The following is a 12161-nucleotide window of genomic DNA, read 5'->3' as shown; positions in this document are numbered from 1 at the left end:
CAACAGGGGGAGGGCAGTGAGGTGGGAGGCCTATGAGGGGGCGAAGGAGAGGGTGAGAAGCCTCCTGGAGGGGAGGGCTAAGGCCTTGGCCTTCCAGGGCCGGCTGAGGGAGATGGAGGAGGGGGAGAAGCCCACTGCTTTTTTTTTTCAGGCTGCTGAGGCTCGGAGGAAGGCCGCCGTGATCTCTGGGTTGAAAGGGGAAGCGGGGCTGGAAACGGGGGTCCCGGAGATGCTGGGGATCGCGGAGGGCTTCTTCCGAGACCTCTTCAGCAGGAGAGAGTGCGACCCGGAGGAGCAGGAGGCACTGTTGGGGTGTGTGGTGCCCCGGTTGGGGCGGGAGGAAGGGCAGGCACTGGAGGCGGAGCTCAGTCTGGAGGAGCTGACAGGGGCGCTCCGCTCCATGAGGGAAGGGAGGGCCCCGGGGCATGACGGACTCCCGTGGGACTTCTACAGGGAGTTTTGGGACATCATTGGTCCGGATCTCATGGAGGTCTTTCAGGCGCTTCTGGAGGGGGGAGCGCTGTCGGCCTCCATGAGAAAGGGAGTGGTGACGCTGCTCCACAAGGGAGGGGACAGGGCTGACCTTAAGAACTGGCGTCCAATCACCCTGCTGACGGCGGACTATAAGCTGCTGGCCAAAGCAGCTGCGGTCCGCCTGAAGCAGGTGATGGACGTCCTGGTCAGCCCTGACCAAACTTGTGGGGTACCTGGGCGGTCCTGCAGCTGGAACCTGGTTCTGCTGCGGGACACAATTGACTGGGTGCGCGATCGGGGCCTTCCTCTGGCGGTGGTCAGCATCGACCAGGAGAAGGCCTTCGATCGGGTGCAGCACGCCTTCCTGTTCCGGGTCCTGCAGCGGATGGGTTTGGGCCCTCGGTTTCTGTCTTGGCTGCGTATGCTGTACAGGGGAGTGTACAGCTGCGTAAGAGTGAATGGGTTTCTGAGCGGGGCTGTGGAGCAAGCGGGGGGGGTGCGGCAGGGGTGCCCAATCTCCCCGCTGCTCTACGTCCTGTTCATGGAGCCCTTTGCGGAGCTGGTGCGCCGGGACCCAGGGGTGGACGGGGTGAGGATCCCAGGGGCTGCAGGGGCCGAGTTGAAAATCCAGCAGTACGCGGACGACACGACAATTTTTGTGTCGTCGACTCGGTCCCTGGCAAGGGTGAGAGTCCTGGTGGACAGGTTTGCGGCAGGGACGGGCTCCAGGGTGAACCTGTCCAAGTCCTCAGTCCTGCTGTGTGGCCGGTGGAGAGAGGAGGTGAGGGACTACGGTGGCTGGGAGCGGTGCCAGGGGGGACTGAAGGTGTTGGGGGTGCGCTTCTTTCCCCAGGGCAGTGGTGAGCGGAACTGGGAAGAACGTATGGCGCTGGTGAGATCACGGCTGGGGGTGTGGGCACGCAGGCGGCTGTCACTGACTGGGAGGGTGGTAGTGGTGAGGGCTGTCCTGCTCCCACTACTCCTACACTTGGCCTACGTCTTCCCAGTTCCTGCAACGATCAAGGTGGCCCTGACCAGGGCCATGTTCAAGTTTCTGTGGGGAGGGAGGTACGAATATGTGCGTCGCGACCTCATGTACATGCCGGTGGACAAGGGGGGTCGCGGCGTGCCGAGAATCCCCCTGAAACTTGACGCGATTTTTACATCTTTCGCGTGTAGGATGGTCCTGGGAAGGGTCCCCCACAAGTGCTACCACTTCGCCCGTCTCCACCTGGCGACCGCACTGAGGCACTGGGTGCCGCTGACCCACGTGGCTCCACGGGCAGAACAGCAGTCCCCGGCCTATCAGGCAGTGCTGCGCTTCCTTGGGCAGTGCCCGGCTCCAGTGGAGAGGGAGAGCCTTCTCCAGCACAGGCTGCTGTACAACAGCATTGCGGGCAGGCAGGTGGCAGGTCCTGAAGGGGTGCCGCTGAACCTCGAGTGGGGCAAGGTGAGCGGGGGGAGGGCACCAGGGGTGGTGCGGGACCTCCACTGGCTGTGCGCGATGGGCAGGCTGTCGGTGCGGGAGGTGCTGCATCGCCATGGGTGCAGTGCCAGTCCACTCTGTCCAAGGGGCTGTGGGCTGGTGGAGTCGGTGGCGCACGCCCTATGGGAGTGCCAGTTTGCAAGGGTGTACTGGGGGTTGGTGCAGGGCCTCCTCAGTGGGGTAGGGCCTGCCTTCACCCTGAGCAGAGAGAGAGTCCTGTACAGGCGGGGGCTGGCGGCAGTGGGAGCCGTGGCTGAGGGTGTAGTGTGGGAGGTGGTAGGGTATGGCAAGTGGGTGCTGTGGGAGGACAGGATGGCAGCAGTGGGGATGAGGCTGAGGGTCCTGACTCCCAGCCAGCTCTTCCATAGGTTCTCTGGGAGGGTAGCGGAGAGAATAAGGGGGGATGGGGTGGTGCACGGGTGGGAATGGGTGCGGAAGTACTGGGGAGGCCTGGAAAGGCTCTTCCTCTGGGAGGGGGGTCCTGGGAATATGTAAGCATGTAAATAGAATGTATGTGATTGGGGTGGTTGGGTTCGGGGTTTGTGGGGTGGGGTGGGGTGGGGTGGGGTGGGGAGGGGGGAGGGGGGAGGGTGGAGGGTGGGGTTCTTCTTGTTGTTTTTGTATTTGTATTGTTTTTGTTGTTGGAGTTGTTTGTTTGGGGTTTTGTAATTAGGGTAAGTGGGGGGTGGGAGGGGGTGGGGTGGGGGGTTGTATGGTTGTTTCGGTTCTGTTTTTGTTTGGTTTGAAATGTGTTGGTACAGTGGGAATGTGTTGGGACTTTGGGACTTCAGGGGAGGGTGGGGTTTTGAGTTTACAGTTGTTAAGAGGATGTGGATTGGAATTTGTTTGTTTATTGTTTGTATGAAAATGTAATGAGGTTGGTGTGGACCAATAAATTAATTTAAATACAAAAAAAAAATCTGTTCTTATCAGTTTAATATCTGATACGTCCCCTATCAGGGGACTATATATTAAACGGATTTTTGGCACAGGGAGTCGGAGAAGGAGCTTGCTCCGTCCGCTTCAAGCATCGACCCGTTATTGCAGTGCGTTCGGGAACGGTGCGCCTCTCCAAGTTTTGTGCAAAAAAAGGTTGTGTTTTGTTGCCCTGTTCTTCCCCCTTTTTGTTTGTTTGTTTGTTTTTTTTGTATGTATGTAAATTGTGTTGTAAATAGGGTGAATATGTGCCCTTGTTGTAAGTGTGCTTGCCTCTGTTTTTTAGCAAAATGATGTAGTTTTCTGTGCGGGACGTAACTGTTTGTTGTCATTGCGCTGTCTCGCTTTTCCCACCTTCCCTCTCGGATTGTCTGTCCGGCCGGCCGGCTGGCGGCAGTGGCAACCCCGGGTCAGTGGGAGTGGCTGGGAAGGGGGCCGGAGGCGCCTGGTGCGCTGAAAGGTCACATTTCGCTCGGGTTTCTCTTCAGCACGCACAAATCTTTCGCCTTTTACTAAAGATTTCCGTGGAGAGGAACGCACCTGAGTTTGTGCTATTTTTGGATGCTCCGTCCACAGGGCGGGGCAACTTCGAACGGTTTAAGGACAGACGGCAATGTGCGACAGGTATGCGGGTTGCTTGCGAGTCGCCGACTTGCTCGTTTCTGGCTTATCGCCTGCTTGCCGCGTTCGATCGATGCCCCGCTCGCTAAATAGCTTTGGTCGCTGCCTAGAGAGCGGCTATTCAGTAAGTAACTCGGTAGTAAGTACGTAACAGCGTACTCGGTATGTGTCGAGTGTTTTTGGCGGCTGTGCCTGCCAGTGGAGGACAGTGGATCTTGGTGGGAGGAGCCAGCTGAGTCCGGTCGTTACGGTAGCTCGCCGACCGGCCAGTCAGTGCGTGCGCAGGGTTCTTGGGAAGGCGGGGAGGGGGGCCGGCTCCTGGGCCAGGTGGCGTCTTCCCCCGAGCGCGGTCCGGGGCCACCGGGAGGGCGCCGTCGGCAGGGGCCAGTGTGCGGTTATCGCTTCTCGGCCTTTTGGCTAAGATCAAGGGTAAGATCCATGATGGTTCATGGATCCCCTAGGGTCTCTGCCGGAGGTCTGGAGCGTACTCCACCTGCTCTCAAGCCAGGCTTCGGCCTGGTGGTGAGGAGCGATCGGGGGTTTTTTAGGTTCCCCCTGATAGACTAGTACCCTTCGGGGTTAGAAATGTACCCTTCGGGGCCTGAATTGAACCCTTCGGGGGCTTGAATTGTACCCTTCGGGGTTATCTGATTGGATTTATTGCTACTGGAAATTGGATTTGGATATGGATTGACTTGGATTTTGATTCGGACAACGGCGTTGTTGTACATATGTGAATAGGCTTAGTTAGAGTAGATTTAATAATAAAAAGGTAAAACTCTTAGCCAACGCTAATGCCTTGACTTTGAGCTTCACCACAAAAAAAACAAAAAAAAAAAAAAAAAAAAAAAAATCTGTTCTTATCAGTTTAATATCTGATACGTCCCCTATCAGGGGACTATATATTAAACGGATTTTTGGCACAGGGAGTCGGAGAAGGAGCTTGCTCCGTCCGCTTCAAGCATCGACCCGTTATTGCAGTGCGTTCGGGAACGGTGCGCCTCTCCAAGTTTTGTGCAAAAAAAGGTTGTGTTTTGTTGCCCTGTTCTTCCCCCTTTTTGTTTGTTTGTTTGTTTTTTTTGTATGTATGTAAATTGTGTTGTAAATAGGGTGAATATGTGCCCTTGTTGTAAGTGTGCTTGCCTCTGTTTTTTAGCAAAATGATGTAGTTTTCTGTGCGGGACGTAACTGTTTGTTGTCATTGCGCTGTCTCGCTTTTCCCACCTTCCCTCTCGGATTGTCTGTCCGGCCGGCCGGCTGGCGGCAGTGGCAACCCCGGGTCAGTGGGAGTGGCTGGGAAGGGGGCCGGAGGCGCCTGGTGCGCTGAAAGGTCACATTTCGCTCGGGTTTCTCTTCAGCACGCACAAATCTTTCGCCTTTTACTAAAGATTTCCGTGGAGAGGAACGCACCTGAGTTTGTGCTATTTTTGGATGCTCCGTCCACAGGGCGGGGCAACTTCGAACGGTTTAAGGACAGACGGCAATGTGCGACAGGTATGCGGGTTGCTTGCGAGTCGCCGACTTGCTCGTTTCTGGCTTATCGCCTGCTTGCCGCGTTCGATCGATGCCCCGCTCGCTAAATAGCTTTGGTCGCTGCCTAGAGAGCGGCTATTCAGTAAGTAACTCGGTAGTAAGTACGTAACAGCGTACTCGGTATGTGTCGAGTGTTTTTGGCGGCTGTGCCTGCCAGTGGAGGACAGTGGATCTTGGTGGGAGGAGCCAGCTGAGTCCGGTCGTTACGGTAGCTCGCCGACCGGCCAGTCAGTGCGTGCGCAGGGTTCTTGGGAAGGCGGGGAGGGGGGCCGGCTCCTGGGCCAGGTGGCGTCTTCCCCCGAGCGCGGTCCGGGGCCACCGGGAGGGCGCCGTCGGCAGGGGCCAGTGTGCGGTTATCGCTTCTCGGCCTTTTGGCTAAGATCAAGTGTAGTATCTGTTCTTATCAGTTTAATATCTGATACGTCCCCTATCAGGGGACTATATATTAAACGGATTTTTGGCACAGGGAGTCGGAGAAGGAGCTTGCTCCGTCCGCTTCAAGCATCGACCCGTTATTGCAGTGCGTTCGGGAACGGTGCGCCTCTCCAAGTTTTGTGCAAAAAAAGGTTGTGTTTTGTTGCCCTGTTCTTCCCCCTTTTTGTTTGTTTGTTTGTTTTTTTTGTATGTATGTAAATTGTGTTGTAAATAGGGTGAATATGTGCCCTTGTTGTAAGTGTGCTTGCCTCTGTTTTTTAGCAAAATGATGTAGTTTTCTGTGCGGGACGTAACTGTTTGTTGTCATTGCGCTGTCTCGCTTTTCCCACCTTCCCTCTCGGATTGTCTGTCCGGCCGGCCGGCTGGCGGCAGTGGCAACCCCGGGTCAGTGGGAGTGGCTGGGAAGGGGGCCGGAGGCGCCTGGTGCGCTGAAAGGTCACATTTCGCTCGGGTTTCTCTTCAGCACGCACAAATCTTTCGCCTTTTACTAAAGATTTCCGTGGAGAGGAACGCACCTGAGTTTGTGCTATTTTTGGATGCTCCGTCCACAGGGCGGGGCAACTTCGAACGGTTTAAGGACAGACGGCAATGTGCGACAGGTATGCGGGTTGCTTGCGAGTCGCCGACTTGCTCGTTTCTGGCTTATCGCCTGCTTGCCGCGTTCGATCGATGCCCCGCTCGCTAAATAGCTTTGGTCGCTGCCTAGAGAGCGGCTATTCAGTAAGTAACTCGGTAGTAAGTACGTAACAGCGTACTCGGTATGTGTCGAGTGTTTTTGGCGGCTGTGCCTGCCAGTGGAGGACAGTGGATCTTGGTGGGAGGAGCCAGCTGAGTCCGGTCGTTACGGTAGCTCGCCGACCGGCCAGTCAGTGCGTGCGCAGGGTTCTTGGGAAGGCGGGGAGGGGGGCCGGCTCCTGGGCCAGGTGGCGTCTTCCCCCGAGCGCGGTCCGGGGCCACCGGGAGGGCGCCGTCGGCAGGGGCCAGTGTGCGGTTATCGCTTCTCGGCCTTTTGGCTAAGATCAAGTGTAGTATCTGTTCTTATCAGTTTAATATCTGATACGTCCCCTATCAGGGGACTATATATTAAACGGATTTTTGGCACAGGGAGTCGGAGAAGGAGCTTGCTCCGTCCGCTTCAAGCATCGACCCGTTATTGCAGTGCGTTCGGGAACGGTGCGCCTCTCAAAGTTTTGTGCAAAAAAAGGTTGTGTTTTGTTGCCCTGTTCTTCCCCCTTTTTGTTTGTTTGTTTGTTTTTTTTGTATGTATGTAAATTGTGTTGTAAATAGGGTGAATATGTGCCCTTGTTGTAAGTGTGCTTGCCTCTGTTTTTTAGCAAAATGATGTAGTTTTCTGTGCGGGACGTAACTGTTTGTTGTCATTGCGCTGTCTCGCTTTTCCCACCTTCCCTCTCGGATTGTCTGTCTGTCCGGCCGGCTGGCGGCAGTGGCAACCCCGGGTCAGTGGGAGTGGCTGGGAAGGGGGCCGGAGGCGCCTGGTGCGCTGAAAGGTCACATTTCGCTCGGGTTTCTCTTCAGCACGCACAAATCTTTCGCCTTTTACTAAAGATTTCCGTGGAGAGGAACGCACCTGAGTTTGTGCTATTTTTGGATGCTCCGTCCACAGGGCGGGGCAACTTCGAACGGTTTAAGGACAGACGGCAATGTGCGACAGGTATGCGGGTTGCTTGCGAGTCGCCGACTTGCTCGTTTCTGGCTTATCGCCTGCTTGCCGCGTTCGATCGATGCCCCGCTCGCTAAATAGCTTTGGTCGCTGCCTAGAGAGCGGCTATTCAGTAAGTAACTCGGTAGTAAGTACGTAACAGCGTACTCGGTATGTGTCGAGTGTTTTTGGCGGCTGTGCCTGCCAGTGGAGGACAGTGGATCTTGGTGGGAGGAGCCAGCTGAGTCCGGTCGTTACGGTAGCTCGCCGACCGGCCAGTCAGTGCGTGCGCAGGGTTCTTGGGAAGGCGGGGAGGGGGGCCGGCTCCTGGGCCAGGTGGCGTCTTCCCCCGAGCGCGGTCCGGGGCCACCGGGAGGGCGCCGTCGGCAGGGGCCAGTGTGCGGTTATCGCTTCTCGGCCTTTTGGCTAAGATCAAGGGTAAGATCCATGATGGTTCATGGATCCCCTAGGGTCTCTGCCGGAGGTCTGGAGCGTACTCCACCTGCTCTCAAGCCAGGCTTCGGCCTGGTGGTGAGGAGCGATCGGGGGTTTTTTAGGTTCCCCCTGATAGACTAGTACCCTTCGGGGTTAGAAATGTACCCTTCGGGGCCTGAATTGAACCCTTCGGGGGCTTGAATTGTACCCTTCGGGGTTATCTGATTGGATTTATTGCTACTGGAAATTGGATTTGGATATGGATTGACTTGGATTTTGATTCGGACAAAGGCGTTGTTGTACATATGTGAATAGGCTGAGTTAGAGTAGATTTAATAATAAAAAGGTAAAACTCTTAGCCAACGCTAATGCCTTGACTTTGAGCTTCACCACAAAAAAAAAAAAAAAAAAAAAATCTGTTCTTATCAGTTTAATATCTGATACGTCCCCTATCAGGGGACTATATATTAAACGGATTTTTGGCACAGGGAGTCGGAGAAGGAGCTTGCTCCGTCCGCTTCAAGCATCGACCCGTTATTGCAGTGCGTTCGGGAACGGTGCGCCTCTCCAAGTTTTGTGCAAAAAAAGGTTGTGTTTTGTTGCCCTGTTCTTCCCCCTTTTTGTTTGTTTGTTTGTTTTTTTTGTATGTATGTAAATTGTGTTGTAAATAGGGTGAATATGTGCCCTTGTTGTAAGTGTGCTTGCCTCTGTTTTTTAGCAAAATGATGTAGTTTTCTGTGCGGGACGTAACTGTTTGTTGTCATTGCGCTGTCTCGCTTTTCCCACCTTCCCTCTCGGATTGTCTGTCCGGCCGGCCGGCTGGCGGCAGTGGCAACCCCGGGTCAGTGGGAGTGGCTGGGAAGGGGGCCGGAGGCGCCTGGTGCGCTGAAAGGTCACATTTCGCTCGGGTTTCTCTTCAGCACGCACAAATCTTTCGCCTTTTACTAAAGATTTCCGTGGAGAGGAACGCACCTGAGTTTGTGCTATTTTTGGATGCTCCGTCCACAGGGCGGGGCAACTTCGAACGGTTTAAGGACAGACGGCAATGTGCGACAGGTATGCGGGTTGCTTGCGAGTCGCCGACTTGCTCGTTTCTGGCTTATCGCCTGCTTGCCGCGTTCGATCGATGCCCCGCTCGCTAAATAGCTTTGGTCGCTGCCTAGAGAGCGGCTATTCAGTAAGTAACTCGGTAGTAAGTACGTAACAGCGTACTCGGTATGTGTCGAGTGTTTTTGGCGGCTGTGCCTGCCAGTGGAGGACAGTGGATCTTGGTGGGAGGAGCCAGCTGAGTCCGGTCGTTACGGTAGCTCGCCGACCGGCCAGTCAGTGCGTGCGCAGGGTTCTTGGGAAGGCGGGGAGGGGGGCCGGCTCCTGGGCCAGGTGGCGTCTTCCCCCGAGCGCGGTCCGGGGCCACCGGGAGGGCGCCGTCGGCAGGGGCCAGTGTGCGGTTATCGCTTCTCGGCCTTTTGGCTAAGATCAAGTGTAGTATCTGTTCTTATCAGTTTAATATCTGATACGTCCCCTATCAGGGGACTATATATTAAACGGATTTTTGGCACAGGGAGTCGGAGAAGGAGCTTGCTCCGTCCGCTTCAAGCATCGACCCGTTATTGCAGTGCGTTCGGGAACGGTGCGCCTCTCCAAGTTTTGTGCAAAAAAAGGTTGTGTTTTGTTGCCCTGTTCTTCCCCCTTTTTGTTTGTTTGTTTGTTTTTTTTGTATGTATGTAAATTGTGTTGTAAATAGGGTGAATATGTGCCCTTGTTGTAAGTGTGCTTGCCTCTGTTTTTTAGCAAAATGATGTAGTTTTCTGTGCGGGACGTAACTGTTTGTTGTCATTGCGCTGTCTCGCTTTTCCCACCTTCCCTCTCGGATTGTCTGTCCGGCCGGCCGGCTGGCGGCAGTGGCAACCCCGGGTCAGTGGGAGTGGCTGGGAAGGGGGCCGGAGGCGCCTGGTGCGCTGAAAGGTCACATTTCGCTCGGGTTTCTCTTCAGCACGCACAAATCTTTCGCCTTTTACTAAAGATTTCCGTGGAGAGGAACGCACCTGAGTTTGTGCTATTTTTGGATGCTCCGTCCACAGGGCGGGGCAACTTCGAACGGTTTAAGGACAGACGGCAATGTGCGACAGGTATGCGGGTTGCTTGCGAGTCGCCGACTTGCTCGTTTCTGGCTTATCGCCTGCTTGCCGCGTTCGATCGATGCCCCGCTCGCTAAATAGCTTTGGTCGCTGCCTAGAGAGCGGCTATTCAGTAAGTAACTCGGTAGTAAGTACGTAACAGCGTACTCGGTATGTGTCGAGTGTTTTTGGCGGCTGTGCCTGCCAGTGGAGGACAGTGGATCTTGGTGGGAGGAGCCAGCTGAGTCCGGTCGTTACGGTAGCTCGCCGACCGGCCAGTCAGTGCGTGCGCAGGGTTCTTGGGAAGGCGGGGAGGGGGGCCGGCTCCTGGGCCAGGTGGCGTCTTCCCCCGAGCGCGGTCCGGGGCCACCGGGAGGGCGCCGTCGGCAGGGGCCAGTGTGCGGTTATCGCTTCTCGGCCTTTTGGCTAAGATCAAGTGTAGTATCTGTTCTTATCAGTTTAATATCTGATACGTCCCCTATCAGGGGACTATATATTAAACGGATTTTTGGCACAGGGAGTCGGAGAAGGAGCTTGCTCCGTCCGCTTCAAGCATCGACCCGTTATTGCAGTGCGTTCGGGAACGGTGCGCCTCTCCAAGTTTTGTGCAAAAAAAGGTTGTGTTTTGTTGCCCTGTTCTTCCCCCTTTTTGTTTGTTTGTTTGTTTTTTTTGTATGTATGTAAATTGTGTTGTAAATAGGGTGAATATGTGCCCTTGTTGTAAGTGTGCTTGCCTCTGTTTTTTAGCAAAATGATGTAGTTTTCTGTGCGGGACGTAACTGTTTGTTGTCATTGCGCTGTCTCGCTTTTCCCACCTTCCCTCTCGGATTGTCTGTCCGGCCGGCCGGCTGGCGGCAGTGGCAACCCCGGGTCAGTGGGAGTGGCTGGGAAGGGGGCCGGAGGCGCCTGGTGCGCTGAAAGGTCACATTTCGCTCGGGTTTCTCTTCAGCACGCACAAATCTTTCGCCTTTTACTAAAGATTTCCGTGGAGAGGAACGCACCTGAGTTTGTGCTATTTTTGGATGCTCCGTCCACAGGGCGGGGCAACTTCGAACGGTTTAAGGACAGACGGCAATGTGCGACAGGTATGCGGGTTGCTTGCGAGTCGCCGACTTGCTCGTTTCTGGCTTATCGCCTGCTTGCCGCGTTCGATCGATGCCCCGCTCGCTAAATAGCTTTGGTCGCTGCCTAGAGAGCGGCTATTCAGTAAGTAACTCGGTAGTAAGTACGTAACAGCGTACTCGGTATGTGTCGAGTGTTTTTGGCGGCTGTGCCTGCCAGTGGAGGACAGTGGATCTTGGTGGGAGGAGCCAGCTGAGTCCGGTCGTTACGGTAGCTCGCCGACCGGCCAGTCAGTGCGTGCGCAGGGTTCTTGGGAAGGCGGGGAGGGGGGCCGGCTCCTGGGCCAGGTGGCGTCTTCCCCCGAGCGCGGTCCGGGGCCACCGGGAGGGCGCCGTCGGCAGGGGCCAGTGTGCGGTTATCGCTTCTCGGCCTTTTGGCTAAGATCAAGTGTAGTATCTGTTCTTATCAGTTTAATATCTGATACGTCCCCTATCAGGGGACTATATATTAAACGGATTTTTGGCACAGGGAGTCGGAGAAGGAGCTTGCTCCGTCCGCTTCAAGCATCGACCCGTTATTGCAGTGCGTTCGGGAACGGTGCGCCTCTCCAAGTTTTGTGCAAAAAAAGGTTGTGTTTTGTTGCCCTGTTCTTCCCCCTTTTTGTTTGTTTGTTTGTTTTTTTTGTATGTATGTAAATTGTGTTGTAAATAGGGTGAATATGTGCCCTTGTTGTAAGTGTGCTTGCCTCTGTTTTTTAGCAAAATGATGTAGTTTTCTGTGCGGGACGTAACTGTTTGTTGTCATTGCGCTGTCTCGCTTTTCCCACCTTCCCTCTCGGATTGTCTGTCCGGCCGGCCGGCTGGCGGCAGTGGCAACCCCGGGTCAGTGGGAGTGGCTGGGAAGGGGGCCGGAGGCGCCTGGTGCGCTGAAAGGTCACATTTCGCTCGGGTTTCTCTTCAGCACGCACAAATCTTTCGCCTTTTACTAAAGATTTCCGTGGAGAGGAACGCACCTGAGTTTGTGCTATTTTTGGATGCTCCGTCCACAGGGCGGGGCAACTTCGAACGGTTTAAGGACAGACGGCAATGTGCGACAGGTATGCGGGTTGCTTGCGAGTCGCCGACTTGCTCGTTTCTGGCTTATCGCCTGCTTGCCGCGTTCGATCGATGCCCCGCTCGCTAAATAGCTTTGGTCGCTGCCTAGAGAGCGGCTATTCAGTAAGTAACTCGGTAGTAAGTACGTAACAGCGTACTCGGTATGTGTCGAGTGTTTTTGGCGGCTGTGCCTGCCAGTGGAGGACAGTGGATCTTGGTGGGAGGAGCCAGCTGAGTCCGGTCGTTACGGTAGCTCGCCGACCGGCCAGTCAGTGCGTGCGCAGGGTTCTTGGGAAGGCGGGGAGGGG

At 55.3% G+C, this 12161-nt stretch overlaps 14 non-coding genes and 2 pseudogenes across 14 annotated transcripts; all 16 read left to right on the top strand.

Moving 5' to 3' along the window:
* Positions 1–2851: 2851 nt before the first annotated feature.
* On the top strand, positions 2852–3032 carry LOC133106355 (U2 spliceosomal RNA; annotated as a pseudogene).
* A 332-nt stretch (positions 3033–3364) lies between these two features.
* LOC133105952 (U5 spliceosomal RNA) lies at positions 3365–3481 on the top strand. The gene has a single exon (XR_009704136.1). It is a non-coding gene; the product is annotated as a U5 spliceosomal RNA (small nuclear RNA).
* An 830-nt stretch (positions 3482–4311) lies between these two features.
* On the top strand, positions 4312–4523 carry LOC133106528 (U2 spliceosomal RNA; annotated as a pseudogene).
* A 332-nt stretch (positions 4524–4855) lies between these two features.
* Positions 4856–4972, top strand: LOC133105951 (U5 spliceosomal RNA). The gene has a single exon (XR_009704135.1). It is a non-coding gene; the product is annotated as a U5 spliceosomal RNA (small nuclear RNA).
* A 433-nt stretch (positions 4973–5405) lies between these two features.
* Positions 5406–5596, top strand: LOC133106191 (U2 spliceosomal RNA). Its single transcript, XR_009704361.1, has one exon. It is a non-coding gene; the product is annotated as a U2 spliceosomal RNA (small nuclear RNA).
* A 332-nt stretch (positions 5597–5928) lies between these two features.
* LOC133105950 (U5 spliceosomal RNA) lies at positions 5929–6045 on the top strand. Its single transcript, XR_009704134.1, has one exon. It is a non-coding gene; the product is annotated as a U5 spliceosomal RNA (small nuclear RNA).
* Positions 6046–6478: 433 nt separating this feature from the next.
* LOC133106189 (U2 spliceosomal RNA) lies at positions 6479–6669 on the top strand. Its single transcript, XR_009704360.1, has one exon. It is a non-coding gene; the product is annotated as a U2 spliceosomal RNA (small nuclear RNA).
* A 332-nt stretch (positions 6670–7001) lies between these two features.
* On the top strand, positions 7002–7118 carry LOC133105949 (U5 spliceosomal RNA). Its single transcript, XR_009704133.1, has one exon. It is a non-coding gene; the product is annotated as a U5 spliceosomal RNA (small nuclear RNA).
* Positions 7119–7948: 830 nt separating this feature from the next.
* LOC133106494 (U2 spliceosomal RNA) lies at positions 7949–8148 on the top strand. Its single transcript, XR_009704518.1, has one exon. It is a non-coding gene; the product is annotated as a U2 spliceosomal RNA (small nuclear RNA).
* Positions 8149–8480: 332 nt separating this feature from the next.
* On the top strand, positions 8481–8597 carry LOC133105948 (U5 spliceosomal RNA). The gene has a single exon (XR_009704132.1). It is a non-coding gene; the product is annotated as a U5 spliceosomal RNA (small nuclear RNA).
* A 433-nt stretch (positions 8598–9030) lies between these two features.
* Positions 9031–9221, top strand: LOC133106188 (U2 spliceosomal RNA). Its single transcript, XR_009704359.1, has one exon. It is a non-coding gene; the product is annotated as a U2 spliceosomal RNA (small nuclear RNA).
* A 332-nt stretch (positions 9222–9553) lies between these two features.
* Positions 9554–9670, top strand: LOC133105947 (U5 spliceosomal RNA). The gene has a single exon (XR_009704131.1). It is a non-coding gene; the product is annotated as a U5 spliceosomal RNA (small nuclear RNA).
* Positions 9671–10103: 433 nt separating this feature from the next.
* On the top strand, positions 10104–10294 carry LOC133106187 (U2 spliceosomal RNA). The gene has a single exon (XR_009704358.1). It is a non-coding gene; the product is annotated as a U2 spliceosomal RNA (small nuclear RNA).
* A 332-nt stretch (positions 10295–10626) lies between these two features.
* On the top strand, positions 10627–10743 carry LOC133105946 (U5 spliceosomal RNA). The gene has a single exon (XR_009704130.1). It is a non-coding gene; the product is annotated as a U5 spliceosomal RNA (small nuclear RNA).
* Positions 10744–11176: 433 nt separating this feature from the next.
* Positions 11177–11367, top strand: LOC133106186 (U2 spliceosomal RNA). The gene has a single exon (XR_009704357.1). It is a non-coding gene; the product is annotated as a U2 spliceosomal RNA (small nuclear RNA).
* Positions 11368–11699: 332 nt separating this feature from the next.
* Positions 11700–11816, top strand: LOC133105945 (U5 spliceosomal RNA). Its single transcript, XR_009704129.1, has one exon. It is a non-coding gene; the product is annotated as a U5 spliceosomal RNA (small nuclear RNA).
* The last annotated feature ends 345 nt before the right edge of the window (positions 11817–12161 follow it).

The sequence above is a fragment of the Conger conger genome, chromosome 12, assembly GCF_963514075.1.
Source record: "Conger conger chromosome 12, fConCon1.1, whole genome shotgun sequence".
Classification (NCBI taxonomy): domain Eukaryota; kingdom Metazoa; phylum Chordata; class Actinopteri; order Anguilliformes; family Congridae; genus Conger; species Conger conger.
Note: the sequence above shows the minus strand (reverse complement) of the source record. Positions and strands in the feature narration are given on the sequence as shown.